This window comes from Odocoileus virginianus, chromosome 9, assembly GCF_023699985.2.
Source record: "Odocoileus virginianus isolate 20LAN1187 ecotype Illinois chromosome 9, Ovbor_1.2, whole genome shotgun sequence".
Lineage (NCBI taxonomy): Eukaryota > Metazoa > Chordata > Mammalia > Artiodactyla > Cervidae > Odocoileus > Odocoileus virginianus.
In genome coordinates this window covers 12,023,437-12,034,857 of record NC_069682.1, presented here as the reverse complement: position 1 = coordinate 12,034,857, position 11,421 = coordinate 12,023,437, and the positions used below count along the sequence as shown (strand labels likewise).

The following is an 11,421-nucleotide window of genomic DNA, read 5'->3' as shown; positions in this document are numbered from 1 at the left end:
TGTTGTTTTCCTCCTCTCCCATAACTAAGGTTTGCAAAGAAATGTTTTAAATCAAGATAGTATGCCAATTTTTTCTTTTAATGCTGGGAGCTGAGCACCTTAGCAAACTCCTCCAAGCAAGCCCTACAAACTCTCACCCTTATACACCCCAATCTGATGATTCAAAAATGAAACCTTTTAATCTCAGCCCACTGATCAGCTAAGATATTTTAATGTTTTAGCTGTGAGTAAAAATATTTGCTTTCTCAAAGAGAATACCTTCAGTCTCCAGTGGCCTCTAGAATTAGGACTGGAAAAATTAGCCCTGGGCTTCTGTTTCTACCCACAGTTTTCAAAATAAGAATGATGTCTTCGTACTTAATGAAACAACCCTTCATGGCTGGTCAAGAGGACTCAGGAGGTCGACTCTCCAGGCCCCTGGCAGTGCAGTGTAAGTACCTTGCTCAGTCTTTTTAAATGCTAGCAGATATTTTCTCCACGGAGATTAGAGCTTTGGAAATTTTAATTTTTAATCCAATCCAAAATAGTATTTTCACAAAACTACAGTGGTAATTGAGTTGCCTTTTCCCCTTCTTTTGTGAGATTCTTCCAAAAATCTGAAAGATGTTCATTAGGAGAAATTATACATTAGCAAACCACCCAATGTAAGACGCAGTTCATTCTGAGAATATGCATTCAGCAGTAGGGTCTTGGTACATATATGTGATGTTGCTATTGTAGAAATATTCATATAAGGAAAATGGGTTTGTGGTTTCGAGACCCTAATTAAGTTGTCTGAGAAACCAGGTATACCAATGAGGCATTTCCTGTATCCTACGCATCAAATTTGCAGATCAGATGAGCTGTAATTCTAAACGTACAGTCTTAGCTTGTTTAAGTCCTTGTTCAAAGAAGTGGTGGAAAAGATGGGTATCGTTTGGATCTACTACTGTAGATTATTGTAGAAGTTGATTTCTTCTTAAATTATTATATTTGGTTTTGTTTAGATTTTCAGAAACAGGAAAAATTGCTATGAGAATCCTATATACTGTGAGGTCGTATAGATGAAGCTCTTTGTACTTTATACAATGTGATGAAGGTACAAAAAGCTAATTGATGTCCCTAAATGGACTGGGCTGCTTGTCGCTCCAATAAGGTTTTAGATTTGGTGAGTCTGCTCTTTAGGTGGTGAACCACTCTGTCCTCGTCTCTCAGTGGCTGATGCAACAGGGCTGCCCTCCTCCTGCACACAGTTTTAGGCTGGATTCTCTCAGGTCACCATGCTTGCTGCCTCCATTGCTCTCCCGTTTGCTTGCATCTTTGGCATTCTGGCCATTTTCCATCTTAAAAGATCCAAATCTTCAGTTTAACAAACTCACACGACCACTCTCTGTGACACCAAGCAACAGGTTTCCTAAAATAGACAATAACTGCGTGTTGTGATGCCTCATTATTTTCAGTTTTTTTAATCTTTTGAAGTAGAAGTATTTGATGAGACAAACATGCTTTTTAAAGACTTCAAGGGAATAGTGGGTTAGAACCAAACTCTTCAATATGCTCTTGCTTTAGAAATACTTGATATAATATATATAAGGAGACTAGGTTCTGAGAAACAGCCATCATGTTATCTATAAACTATGTAAACTTGGACATCATGACCCTTTTCAGCTCCATGTTCCCTGACTATAAAATGGGAGTTTGAAACAAGTGATTCCCATGAGTCTTCTCAGTTCTGTCATTCTAACCACACTTTACCAAAAAGTCATGATAGTAAAGAGACTGTCAAATCAGACTCATGAATGTAGAAGTCACGGATACATAGACTCTTTTTGTATCAACCCACAATGTAACTGTTCTTTCCGTTTGTCCTTAATTCTAACACTGTATTGTAGAAAGTATATGACAGAAGGACAATTTGGATGTGTAATTAATTAATGACCCTACAACAAGCATCTCAAATTGATTTGATTCTCATTGTCATATATTCTCATTGATCTCAATAAGTACCGATCTTTTGTACTTACTGAGTTTAAAAAAGCACTCTTTATTATCATATCTTTACTGTACCTTAATCTGAATTTGTGTGCCAGGGGTGAATTTCTGCTGACCTCAGGTAGAAATTTAGAGAAGAAGAAAAAAAGAAAAAAAGTAGATTTATACGTGCAATTTTAAAATGTAGTTGTGATCTATAGTCTCTGCAGATGATATTTTGACTTCTAAAAATCACTTCTAAAAAGTGAAAGCCATTTTGAGTCTCTTAAAATCACTTGCTTAAATGATGACAAACTTTCTTAAAAACACTAAACCCCCAAAACAAAGTCTTTAGTTTGCTCTGTTAATCAATTGCACTGGCATAAAACATTTAGCAATATCTCACTTACTACAGGAATGGTTAAGATGCATCTCAGAGGTTGTCTCCTAGAAGCAAGTAAATTCAGTTAAAACAAGCACCACATATTTACATTCCACTTGGGTAGAGCATTTTCTTTCACACCCCCATTTCCCTAGCTTCTCTGTTCTTGAGCAAAACAGTGTGTCCTCAGTTCTTATTACTAAACTGTTAAAATGTGTCACATTTACCTAAATTCCTCTATGCCTATTCATACTATATTTAGCATATTTTTATCAAACAAACTCCCCACAAATAACCATGTTGTCCAATATACATTCAGGCCTTTAAAATAGTCTGCACAATTCTAAGAGTAACAAGTTCAGTTTTTAGAAGCATCGGTTTAAACTGTTAGGGTCAGATAAGTTGCTATAGTTACAAAATGGCTTAAAGTTTTAAAAATTGCTTGATATTCTAAGAAAATATCAGCTCCATTTTATTTACACCATATTACCCAGGAAAGGAAGAGCAGAGGCTTCCAAAGGAATTGAATTATTTTCTGTAAGTGACTAAGGGATTTCAGGCTGCGTGAGGATTGCATAGAATAAATTGATACTTCTGATAAAATTAGTAAATGAACGTTTTTTGAGTGAAAACATTTCTATAAAAACAACTGTCTGCTGTCCTAAGGATAATTTTTAAAAATTCAGACCTTGAATTATATAGAAAAATAACCTCTGTATCTGCAAGATAGTCAGTTGTGTATAAGTTTGGGCTCAATCTTTGCCTGCCCCATGATTTTTCTTAATTAAAACCACAGCTGAGTGATTCATTTAGAGAAGTTAAAAGCAGAGCTTGAGGGTCAGCAGGATGACTTAGTGGAAACTGTCAACTGCTGTCCCCTGGTATGTTCAAAGTTTGGAGGAGACCATTTCCTGGTTGAGTTCTGCCCACAGATCTCCCATAGAAATTCAGAAGAACTGATGACCCCTATTAGTGTATCAACAAAAGCCTGTGTCCCCAGAGAGTGATCTAGTTTGGATTTTGACTTCTACATCTTCCTCTTCAAAATACTTGACTTCTTGGCCAAACTTACATCACCTCATTTTTGTTCTGGGAACAAACCTCAAAAACAGATTCATCTTCAGCTGATAGCAGAAAAGAATGGAAAAACTGTTGTGGTAGAGAGGAAGCAGTTCAAATAAGTGCTAAGATAGTCTTTAGGGCTGTGACTAACAACAGTTTCACTTGCATAAAAGAACTAAGCCCAAATCTGTAACCTTAAGTAAGAAGCATAGTCTTCTTTAAGCAATCAGCAATTCAGTTTAAAGATTAATATAAATTGAAGGTGAGAAAAAAAGTTAAAATTTTCAAAGGCATTTGCTAAGCTTAAATTGTCTCTGGCTAACCAAAAGCCTTGAATATTTAGTTTAAAAATTCTATATGTAAACTATGCAGACGGAGCTGGGTGTGGGGGAAATATTGTTAAGGTCGTTGTTGTCACTAGTCGTGTTCAACTCTTTCCGACCACATGGACTGTAGCCCTCCAGGCTCCTCCATCCTTAGGATTTCCCAGGCAAGAACACTGGAGTGGGTTGCCATTCCCTTCTCCAGGGGATCTTCCCCACCCAGGGATCGAACCTGCATCTCCTGCATTGGCAGGTGGATTCTTTACCACTGAGCCACCAGGAAAGCCAGAGGGGGTAATATACCCTTTCCGTAATTACCTAGTTCTGAAATGAGATCGTTTACATGAGGGGATCTCATTTGATGCTCTGCATGGCACTGTTGCATCTGTTAAATGAGAAGAGCTAAGGATGACTGGGATGTCTTCAATTTTAAAAGAATAGATCTTATCCTTCCAACACAATTAGCTGAAATTGCAATGTGCTACAATTTTTTTTTAAAAAAGGTTACTTAAATACTTTGGCGAGTGGTCAAACATATTGTGTGAAAATCTATTTTACAAATGATAGCTCCACTTTTTGTGATTTTAAAAAAAGAAACACACAGGACAGATTCAGATACATGCAAGGTTGTGTTTTAACTGAGAGGCTAATGATTATTATAGAGGTTTGTATCACCAGATAGTAAATTAAAGTCTTTGTGGTTAAAAGACAGTGTATTTAAGGTCTCAAAATGACTTTCATTATCCTTCTGTGTTCTTGGTCACTGACAAGCTTCTGAATCTCTTGTGTGTGTGTTGAATCTACTCAAAGTTAAGCTCTGTGTAGATAATGGGAGGCAAATAAATCCAGCTATTCTGAATTACACAAAGGATGAGGAATAAGGCACTTTTGGTGTTCTTTCCTCACTGGATATTATAAAAATAGCTAAAATTTTTAAATGGATACTTGTTGACCTAAAGAAAGGAATAGAAAAGTTAAATCTCAGGGGGGAAATGAGTTTAAAATAACAATGTTATAATAGAAAAAATAACATGAGTGCAAATAAGTAAAAGAAAATGCTTAAAGTGGGATGTTTGCTTTTTGTTTGTTTAGTTGCTGAGTTGTGTCCAACTCTTTGCGACCCCATGGACTGTAGCCTGCCAGGCTCCTCTGTCCATCGGGTTTCCCAGACAAGAATACCGGAGTGGGGTGCCATTTCCTCCTCCGGGGGATCTTCCTGACTCAAGGATTAAACCTGCATCACCTGCATTGGCAGGTGGATTCTTTACCACTGAGTCACCAGGCAAGCCCTCAAATGGGATAGGATTTAGTAATTTTGATTGCAATATGTATTACAGTGTCTTTATTCTGATAGAGTGTATCAAGTTTATAAAGTATGTTATATCTGTTCTTGGTGATTAACATGTATTTTTAAGTAGAATGAGATAAGATTTATCTGCAGCATTTGTTTGACCCTATATAAGTCCTTCATTGGAAGGACTGATGCTGAAGCTGAAACTCCAATACTTTGGCCACCTGATTCGAAGAGCTGACTCATTGGAAAAGACTCTGATGCTGGGAAAGATTGAGAGCAGGAGGAGAAGGGGATGATGGAGGATGAGATGGTTGGATGGCATCACTGACTCAATGGACATGGGTTTGGGTAAACTCCGGGAGTTGGTGATGGACAGGGAGGCCTGGTGTGCTGTGGTTCATGGGATCACAAAAAGTCGGACACGGCTGAGTGACTGAACTGAAATATATAAGTTCCTTAGCCTGACTTTTTTCTGAGGCTAAAAACCACCATTCTAGGGTCAGACCTCAAGAGGTCCTGCTTTAATGTGAAAAGATTAATAGAGACACACGATAACTCAAAAAATCAACCAAGATGTATTAGAATATTAACAGTAGAAGACTGAAGGAAGTGTAAGAACAGTGTAAACTGGGAAAGCAAATATTGAAAAGATATGGCATTGAAACTCACTTCTCATAAGTTTGGTACAAATCTCTAGTAAATTCTTAGAGTGTTCATATTTTAGAAAAGCGGTAAGTGAATTGCAACTAATAGCAGTATTAGTTGCTAATACTAAACTAAAGTGCCTTTGATAAAAAGGAGAGGGAAAAAGCTGGCTTAACACTCAACATTCAAAAAGTGAAGATCATGGCATGTGGTCCCATCACTTTATGGCAAATAGATGGGGAAAAAAATGGAAACAGTGGCAGACTTTATTTTTTTGTGATCCAAAATCACTATGGACGGTGACAAGAGCCATGAAATTAAAAGACACTTGTTCCTTGGAAGAAAAAGCTATGAAATCCTAGACAGTGTATTAATAAGCAGAGACATAACGAGGCTGACAAAGGTCTGCATAATCGAAGCTATGTTTTTTTTCCAGTAGTCATGTATGGATGTGAGAGTTGGACCATAAAGAAGACTAGATGCCGGAGAATTGATACTTTTAAACTGCAGTGCTAGAGAAGACTCTTGAGAGTCCCTTGGACTGCAAAGAGATCAAACCAATCCATCCTAAAGGAAATCAACCGTGAGTATTCATTGGAAGGACTGATGCTAAAGTTGAAGCTCCAATACTTTGGTCACCTAATGCAAAGAGCCAATTCATTGGAAAAGACCCCGATTCTTGAAAGGATTGAAGGCAGGAGAAGGGGATGACAGAGGATGAGATGGTTGAATGGCATCACCGACTCAACGGACATGAGCTTGAGCAAACTGGGAGATAGTGAAGGACAGGGAAGCCTGGTGTGCACAGTTCATGGGCACCAGGAGTCAGACACGACTGAGCGACTGAACATAAAAACATAAAAGTTGCTGACTGCTAAATCCTTTTAAAATACTGACTGTGACAAGTTTTAAATTTAGTGAATCTTCTAAATTTTAATTGCAAATTGCCCAGTTCCTGCATTTTTGGAAATGTGACATTATCACTGAGATTTTAGGCTACTGTATGTATATGAGCATCAGACAATTTCTTGGTAAGTTAAAATTAGAGCTCCTAGGAAGATCATTATTTTTGTTTTCATTTGCAGAATCTGAATTATGTACGATTTTATACAATATACTGTTGCCAAGAAAGTAAAATCCTTAATACACATGAGATATATTTCTTTTTAATTTTTTTAATTGAAGTATAGTTGATTTACAATGTTGTAAGTTTTGGGTGTGCAGCAAAGTGAACCAGTCACATATTATAGTAATATAATACATATATATATATATATATGTATATCCCTTTTTTAGGTTCTTTTCCCTTATAGGTCATTACAGAGTATTGATTAAAATTACCTGTGCTATACAGAAGTCTTTATTAGTATCTATTTTATATGTAGTAGTGTGCATATGTTGGTCCCAGCCTCCCAATTTACCCCTTCCTTAGGCCCGGATAACCATGTTTGTTTTCTGCGTCTGTAAATCTATTTCTGTTTTCTAGGTAAGTTCATTTGTACCCTTTCTTGTTTTAGATTCCACATATAAGTGATATCATACGATATTTGTCTTTAACCTCTTGGCCCATCCATGCTGCTGCAAATGGCATTACTTCATTCTTTTTTTATCATAGAGTGATATTCCATTGTATATATGTACCATATCTTCTTTATCCATTCCTCTGCTGATGGACAGTTAGTCAGTTCGATGTTCTGGCTAATATAAATAGTGCTGCAGTGAACACTGGAGTGCATATATATCTTTGAATTGTGGTTTTCTTCAGATATATGCCCATATATATAGGATTGCTGGATCATATGGTAGCTCTATTTTTGGTTTTTTAGGGAACTCCATAGTGTCCTCAAATTAGGTATTAGCAATTTACATTCCCATCAACAGTGTTGGAGAATTCCCTTTTCTTCACACCCTCTCCAGCATTTAGATTTTTTGATGATGGCCATTCTGACCAGGTGTGCAGTGATACCTCATTGTAGTTTTGATTTGCGTTTCTCTAATAATTAATAATATTGAGCATCTTTTCCTGTGCTTTTAAGCTATCTATCTATATATCTTCTTTGGAGAAATGTTTATTTGGGTCTTCTACCCATTTTTTGATGGGATAGATTTCTCTACTAAATATTTTGACATGCTGTTTATGGATCACCTAATATATGAATTTACTGGCATTCTACTGATGATTCATAACTGTATAGTCTAGACCATGTTGTTTCTTAGGATCTTGTTATAAACTCCTCCAGTTCCAAAATCATTGGTTTAATAATTTAGCATTTACTTGATATAAAGCTATGCAGCATAATACTTCCATGGTTTGGAGAGACTGTAGAGGACACATGAAATTGCTATATTTAGAAATGAATAAACCAGCTCCTAAAAATATCTAGTAACTTTTTAAGCTAATATATAAGAAGGTAACTAAAGTATAAAATGTGTGATAAGCATTTAGAAAAAATAGAGACATACTACTTATTTCCTTTAGTCATACATTTCCTCCCTCCCTTCTTTCCTTCCTTCCACTCTATCTTCTTACCTTTCTATCTTCCTTCCTTTTCAAAGGATTATTATAATATTTCTGCATTGCTTCTAAATCCTTGAAGAATAAAATATAGTTTATGTTTCTTGGCAGCAGTTTAAAAACCTAATAGATGATCATATCAGCCTTGTGGACTGGCTCATACTGTTAAATATAATTTTTACCTTACATCGTTTGATTCTAAAAGAGATGTGCTCTCTTAAAATAATTGACTTCTCTTTTAATCAAGGGATAGATTGCAGATGGATTTCAATTGTCAGAATCTACTTATCTCCTAAAAAAATAAGTATATGAAAATGAAATTATAGTTGTTAAAGAAGATTAAGTAATAGAGACTACTATTAACACTTGAAGGTAAATTTCTTCCTAAATACAGGTATAGTTGTGAAAATCTTGACAAAATTAAAATTAAATGGCATTTCAAGAAACATGATCAAAAATGCCATTTAACTAAATAATTTATGAAAAATAAAGGAGAAGGTCGAATAGATTATGGATAAAAAGCCCTGGATTTTGGCTGAAAGTCTACTATCTGATCTGTCAAATACTGAAAAATATTTTAGAAAAATCCACATTCAGTACCAGTTTTCACTGTTTTTTTATACCAAATCATATTCAGAGGAAATGTAAATTTGAAATTTTTGGTTACTTACAAAGTAAATGAATAGTAACATAATATATTATTTTGTATCCCACAAATATATGTGGATATTTTATAGCCCACAAATATATGTATATATATAAAATAGTGCTCCAGGTACTTATGTATAATAAATCAGTTATTTGAATTTAACTTTATTTTAATATTGTCACTTTACCTGAAGATATTTTGAAAGCTGTTTTAAAGTTATAGTCTTGTAATTCATAAACATACTATAAACTAATGAGAAAACTTCAATTATGGTCCAAGATTTCTCTTTCATTCAACACTTCAGAGCATTTGAGCTCACCTTTCCAGTGGTTATTTAGCAGTATATTCTGAATTACAGTTATGTGTGGACTTATCACATCTTTCTTCCCACAATATATCATCCAACAAATGTTTATTTTTGAATACAATATGACTTATTATCTTTCAAATTTTCAAATGACTTGCATTTAATATGTTCTTCAGGGATAATTTTTGTTTTAACTGAATAACCATACCAATATCTTTTATCTAAATAATATTTAAATTTTACCATAATACAAACAGTTCAAAGATCCATCAACTACCAGAGCTTCAATGAATGGACTTGTGCTTGATTTTTGCTACAATAATTCAAATCATAGAATGTTAAAGTTTCTTGCGAGTTTATTTCCAGGTATTATAATCATAGAATGTTGCTGTGATTTTTTTAAAGCTATCTGACTAATTTATGGAAGTGTAACTGTTTAAAGATCTCATGTAAATATAAAGTTTTCCATATATCATTGGGATTTGTGTCTAGCCAAGCAGGCTTTCTAAATATCATGATAGTCACCAGGGGTATTATAATTATCAAGAGGTATTTATGAATTTTCTATTCCCTGATATATTCCCTTGCAAAATAATGTGGACCAAGACAGAGTAATTCAAAGTGGTTAAGTAACCAGAGCTATGAAGAGGGTAGATGTGTTTCAATATCAGGACAGCACTGACTTAAAATAGGGAGAAAGAAACTTATTGAGTAGCCAGCCTCTGGGTACCACTTAAAGCAAACTAAAGCTGAGAGCCAAGGCTGGCGTACTTAATCATACTGCTGCGTGGCAGGAAGCGGAAACATGGTCGAGATTATAAAGCAAAAGCAATACTCTCTGCGCCTTTCACCTCTCACTTTGAGGGCTGCATGGTGAAATGCCACAGCATTTTTTTTTTAACTTCTCTTTCAGGGCAATAGACTAAGCTGGGGAAAAAAAAAGCCTGGCAGATAGGTAGAGGTTCATTTGTATATCATTGCATAAAGCAGGGTTAAACTGAATAAAATTCCTAATCTTGTCAAAACAATACTTTTAAAACTTTGAGCAAAATGAATCGCATTAATACTTCCATAAGCGATTCCAATACGCACATACACACACTCTTTCAAAATGCATCTTTTAAAATGAAGGATATGAGATTTATTTCAGCTTCTAATTAGTGAAGATCTATATTCTTAATGTTCCTTTACAAAATTCAGATATAACATCAGAGAATAACAGTTTTTGAAATGAGAGTGTAACTAAGAATTCAGAGGCAGGTTGTTCTTCTGCTCACTTAAAAAGAAAAATAAAATGAAAAGAAAAAAGATATGACTACTACTTTGGGAAGTAGACTCAGAGAAAAGGATTCTCCAAAAAGAAAGATATCTTGGGATGCAATACTGTTCTTGTTGATTTACTCTTAATTTTATTCCTCTTCCACTCATCCTAGATCTCACTCAACATACAGTGAACTGTGTAGAAGAATGCAATCCCCTTTTCTAAGCAGCAGGAAATCTTATTGTTTGAACTACATTCAAGATAACTACAGATAATCTCATAAAATTGGTTGGTTCCAAATAGTCCACCATCAGCCTTCCTGCTATTTATCAAGGTGTAGTTTTCCTAAAATCTAGTTGTTGGGATCACTTTCCTTTCCTTTATGTCCTCATTCTATCATGAGCTTTTGTATTAGACTATTGCATAAATTCCTAGAGCTCCAAGACTGGTTACTCTGATTAGATTTTCTGTTCTTGTATTATATCTTGCTCAGAGGACTTGAACATACTTTAAAAAATATATAAATACAATGTTTAAGGTATACAGTAAAGTGAGTCATATATATATATATATATATTTTGGATCTTTTCCATTATAGGTTATTACAAGATACTGAATATTGTCCCTTGTCCTACACAGTAAGTCCTTATTGTTTATCTATTTTATATATAATAGTGAGTATCTGTTAAGGCCAGACTCACACTTTATTCTTCCCCCTTCCTTTCCCATTGGTAACCATGTTTGTTTTCTGTCTATGAATTTATTTCTGTTTTGTAAATAAGTTCATTTGTATCATTTTTTAGATTCTATATGTAAGCGACATCACATGGTATTTGTCATTCTCTGACTTACTTAGTATGATAATGTCTGAGTCCATCCATGTGGTTGCAAGTGGCATTATTCATTCTTTTTAATGGCTGCATAATATTCCAATGTGTATACATATCACATCTACTTTATCCATTCCTCTATTGATGGACATGTAGGTTGCTGCCAAATCTTGGCTATTGTAGTAGTTACTGCTTTGAATGTT

General features: G+C 35.0%; 1 long non-coding RNA gene across 2 annotated transcripts; it reads left to right on the top strand.

Annotated features, from left to right (window-relative positions):
• The first annotated feature begins 259 nt into the window (after positions 1-259).
• LOC139036472 (uncharacterized) lies at positions 260-11,027 on the top strand. Of its 2 annotated transcripts, XR_011489229.1 has the most exons (3): positions 260-430; positions 6,093-6,239; positions 10,987-11,027. It is a non-coding gene; the product is annotated as an uncharacterized lncRNA (long non-coding RNA). The 2 variants fall into 2 exon arrangements; XR_011489228.1 differs by lacking the exon at positions 10,987-11,027 and having other exon boundaries at positions 6,093-7,012.
• Positions 11,028-11,421: the final 394 nt, after the last annotated feature.